The sequence below is a fragment of the Balaenoptera physalus genome (genome assembly GCF_965194825.1).
Source record: "Balaenoptera physalus genome assembly, chromosome: X".
NCBI classification, from domain to species: Eukaryota; Metazoa; Chordata; class Mammalia; order Artiodactyla; family Balaenopteridae; genus Balaenoptera; species Balaenoptera physalus.
The window spans coordinates 74,562,061-74,567,737 of record NC_138903.1 but is presented as its reverse complement, the minus strand read 5'-3'; positions in this window follow the sequence as shown (position 1 = coordinate 74,567,737).

Genomic DNA, 5,677 nt, shown 5'->3' with positions numbered 1-5,677 from the left:
GGAGGGAGTCCGGAAAAAGTCTGCAGCTGCCAAAGAGGCAAGAGACTTTTTCTTGCCTCTTTGTTTCACGGTGCGCAAGGAGAGGGGATTCAGAGCGCCGCCTAAACGAGCTCCAGAGACGGGTGCGAGACGCGGCTATCAGCGCAGATCCCACAGCAACAGGGGTGTGAGGGAAAAGTGGAGAGATTCCCGCACAGAGGCTCGGCGCCGAGCAGCACTCACCAGCCCGAGAGGCTTGTCTGCTCACCCGCAGGGGCGGGCGGGGGCTGGGAGCTGAGGCTCGGGCTTCCGTCGGATCGCAGTGAGAGGACTGGGGTTGGCGGCGTGAACACAGCCTGAAAGGATTAGCGCACCACAGCTGGCCGGGAGGGAGTCCGGGAAAAAGTCTGCAGCTGCCAAAGAGGCAAGAGACTTTTTCTTGCCTCTTTGTTTCATGGCGCACAAGGAGAGGGGATTCAGAGCGCTGCCTAAACGAGCTCCAGAGATGGGTGCGAGCCACGGCTATCAGCGCGGACCCCAGAGACGGGCATGAGACACTAAGGCTGCTACTGCCGTCACCAAGAAGCCTGTGTGCGAGCAAGGTCACTCTCCACACCGCCCCTCCCGGGAGTCTGTGCAGCCCACCACTGCCAGGGTCCCGTGATGCAGGGACAACTTCCCCGGGAGAACGCACGGCGCGCGTCAGGCTGGTGCAATGTCACGCCGACCTCTGCCACCACAGGCTCGCCCCAGATCCGTACCCCTCCCTCCCTCGGCCTGAGTGAGCCAGAGCCCCCGAAGCAGCTGCTCCTTTAACCCAGTTCTGTCTGGGCAGGGAACAGACGCCCTCAGGCGACCTACATGCAGAGTAAGATAAGCAAAATGAGAAGACAAAAAACACACAAAAGGTGAAGGAGCAGGGTCAAAACACACCAGACCTAACAAATGAAGAGGAAATAGGCAGTCTACCTGAAAAAGAATTCAGCGAAATGATAGTAAAGATTATCCAAAATCTTGGAAATAGAATAGACAAAATGCAAGAAACATTTAACAAGGACGTAGAAGAAGTTAAGAGGAACCAAGCAATGATGAAAAACACAACAAATGAAATTAAAAATAATCTAGACGGGATCAATAGCAGAATAACTGAGGCAGAAGAACGGATAAGTGACCTGGAAGGTAAAATAGTGGAAATAACTACTGCAGAGCAGAATAAAGAAAAAAGAATGAAAAGAACTGAGGACACTCTCAGAGACATCTGGGACAACATTAAATGCACCAACATTCGAATTATAGGGGTCACAGAAGAAGAAGAGAAAAAGAAAGGGACTGAGAAAATATTTGAAGAGATTATAGTTGACAACATCCCTAATATGGAAAGGAAATAGTTAATCAAGTCCTGGAAGCACAGAGAGTCCTATACAGGATAAATCCAAGGAGAAACACGCCAAGACACATATTAATCAAACTATCAAAAATTAAATATAAAGAAAACATATTAAAAGCAGCAAGGGAAAAACAACAAATAACACACAAGGGAATCCCCATAAGGTTAACATCTGATCTTTCAGCAGAAACTCTGCAAGCCAGAAGGGAGTGGCAGGATATACTTAAAGTGATGAAGGAGTAAAACCTACAACCAAGGTTACTCTACCCAGCAAGGATCTCATTCAGATTTGATGGAGAAATTAAAACCTTTACAGACAAGCAAAAGCTGAGAGAGTTCAGCACCACCAAATCAGCTTTACAACAAATGCTAAAGGAAATTCTCTAGGGAAGAAACACAAGAGAAGGAAAACACCTACAATAACAAACCCAAAATATTTAAGAAAATGGGAATAGGAACATACATATCGATAATTACCTTAAATGTAAATGGATTAAATGCTCCCACCAAAAGACACAGACTGGCTGAATGGATACAAAAGCAAGACCCATATATATGCTGTCTACAAGAGACCCACTTCAGATCTAGAGACACATACAGACTGAAAGTGAGGGGATGGAAAAAGATATTCCATGCAAATGGAAATCAAAAGAAAGCTGGAGTAGCAATTCTCAAATCAGACATAATAGACTTTAAAATAAAGACTATTACAAGAGACAAAGAAGGACACTATATAATGATCAAGGGATCGATCCAAGAGGAAGGTATAACAATTGTAAATATTTATGCACCCAACATAGGAGCACCTCAATACATAAGGCAAATACTAACAGCCATAAAAGGGGAAATCAACAGTAACACAATCATAGTAGGGGACTTTTACACCCCACTTTCACCAATGGACATATCATCCAAAATGAAAATAAATAAGGAAAAACAAGCTTTAAATGATACATTAAACAAGATGGACTTAATTGATATTTATAGGACATTCCACCCAAAACCAACAGAATACATATTTTTCTCAAGTGCTTATGGAACATTCTCCAGGATAGATCATATTTGGGTCACAAATCAAGCCTTGGTAAATTTAAGAAAATTGAAATCTTATCAAGTATCTTTTTCGACCACAACGCTATGAGAGTAGATATCAATTACAGGAAAAGATCTGTAAAAAAATACAAACACATGGAGGCTACACAATACACTACTTAATAACGAAGTGATCACTGAAGAAATCAAAGGGGAAATCAAAAAATACCTAGAAACAAATGACAATGGAGACACGACGACCCAAAACCTATGGGATGCAGCAAAAGCAGTTCTAAGAGGGAAGTTTATAGCAATACAAGCCTACCTCAAGAAACAGGAAACATCTCGAATAAAAAACCTTACCTTGCACCTAAAGCAATTAGAGAAAGAAGAACAAAAAAACCCCAAAGCTAGCAGAAGGAAAGAAATCATAAAGATCAGATCAGAAATAAATGAAAAAGAAAGGAAGGAAACAATAGCAAAAATCAATGAAACTAAAAGCTGGTTCTTTGAGAAGATAAACAAAATTGATAAACTATTAGCCAGACTCATCAAGAGAAAAAGGGACAAGACTCAAATCAATAGAATTAGAAATGAAAAAGGAGAAGTAACCACTGACACTGCAGAAATACAAACGATCATGAGAGATGACTACAAGCAACTCTATGCCAATAAAATGGACAACTTGGAAGAAATGGACAGATTCTTAGAAATGCACAACCTGCCGAGACTGAACCAAGAAGAAATAGAAAATATGAACAGACCAATCACAAGCACTGAAATTGAAACTGTGATTAAAAATCTTCCAACAAACAAAAGCCAAGGACCAGATGGCTTCACAGGCGAATTCTATCAAACATTTAGAGAAGAGCTAACACCTATCCTTCTCAAACTCTTCCAAAATATTGCAGAGGGAGGAACACTCCCAAACTCATTCTACGAGGCCACCATCACCCTGATACCAAAACCAGACAAAGATGTCACAAAGAAAGAAAACTACAGGCCAATATCACTGATGAACATAGATGCAAATATCCTCAACAAAATACTAGCAAACAGAATCCAACAACACATTAAAAGGATAATACACCATGATCAAGTGGGGTTTATTCCAGGAATGCAAGGATTCTTCAATATACGCAAATCAATCAACGTGATACATCATATTTACAAATTGAAGGAGAAAAACCATATGATCATCTCAATAGATGCAGAGAAAGCTTTCGACAAAATTCAACACCCATTTATGATAAAAGCCCTGCAGAAAGTAGGCATAGAGGGAACTTTCCTCAACATAATAAAGGCCATATATGACAAACCCACAGCCAACATTGTCCTCAACGGTGAAAAACTGAAACCATTTCCACTAAGATCAGGAACAAGACAAGGTTGCCCACTCTTACCACTCTTGTTCAACATAGTTATGGAAGTTTTAGCCACAGCAATCAGAGAAGAAAAAGAAATAAAACGAATCCAAATCGGAAAAGAAGGAGTAAAGCTGTCACTGTTTGCAGATGACATGATACTATACATAGAGAATCCTAAAGATGCTACGAGAAAACTACTAGAGCTAGTCAATGAATTTGGTAAAGTAGCAGGATACAAAATTAATGCACAGAAATCTCTGGCTTTCCTATACACTAATGATGAAAAATCTGAAAGTGAAATTAAGAAAACACTCCCATTTACCATTGCAACAGAAAGAATAAAATATCTAGGAATAAACCTACCTAAGGAGACAAAAGACCTGTATGCAGAAAATTATAGGACACTGATGAAAGAAATTAAAGATGATACAAATAGATGGAGAGATATACCATGTTCTTGGATTGGAAAAATCAACATTGTGAAAATGACTCTACTACCCAAAGCAATCTACAGATTCAATGCTATCCCTATCAAACTACCACTGGCATTTTTCACAGAACTAGAACAAAAAATTTCACAATTTTTATGGAAACACAAAAGACCCCGAATAGCTAAAGCAATCTTGAGAACGAAAAAGGGAGCTGGAGGAATCAGGCTCCCTGACTTCAGACTATATTACAAAGCCACAGTAATCAAGACAGTTTGGTACTGGCACAAAAACAGAAATATAGATCAATAGGACAGGATAGAAAGCCCAGAGATAAACCCACGCACATATGGTCACCTTATCTTTGATAAAGGAGGCAAGCATATACTGTGCAGAAAAGACAGCCTCTTCAATAAGTGGTGCTGGGAAAACTGGACAGGTATATGTAAAAGTATGAAATTAGAACACTCTCTAACACCATACACAAAAATAAACTCAAAATGGATTAAAGACCTAAGTGTAAGGCCAGACACTATCAAACTCTTAGAGGAAAACATAGGCAGGACACTCTATGACATAAATCACAGCAAGATCCTTTTTGACCCAGCTCCTAGAGAAATGGAAATAAAAACACAAATAAACAAATGGGACCTAATGAAAGTTAAAAACTTTTGCACAGCAAAGGAGACCATAAAGAAGATGAAAAGACAACCCTCAGAATGGGAGAAAATATTTGCAAATGGAGCAACTGACAAAGGATTAATCTCCAAGATTTACAAGCACCTCATGCAGCTCAATAACAAAAAAACAAACAACCCAATCCAAAAATGGGCAGAAGACCTAAATAGACATTTCTCCAAAGAAGATATACAGATTGCCAACAGGCACATGAAAGAATGCTCAACATCATTAATCATTAGAGAAATGCAAATCAAAACTACAATGAGATATCATCTCACACTGGTCAGAATGGCCATCATCAAAAAATCTAGAAACAATAAATGCTGGAGAGGGTGTGGAGAAAAGGGAACACTCTTGCACTGTTGGTGGGAATGTAAATTGATACAGCCACTATGGAGAACAGTATGGAGGTTCCTTAAAAAACTAAAAATAGAAGTACCCTACGACCCAGCAATCCCACTACTGGGCATATACCCTGAGAAAACCATAGTTCAAAAAGAGTCATGTACCAAAATGTTCATTGCAGCTCTATTTACAATAGCCAGGACATGGAAGCAACCTAAGTGTCCATCATCGGATGAATGGATAAAGAAGGTGTGGCACATATATACAATGGAATATTACTCAGCCATAAAAAGAAATGAAATGGAGGCATTTGTAATGTGGTGGATGGAGTTAGAGTGTGTCATACAGAGTGAAGTAAGTCAGAAAGAGAAAAACAAATACAGTATGCTAACACATATATATGGACTCTAAGGGAAAAAAAAAAGGTCATGAAGAACCTAGTGGCAAGACGGGAATAA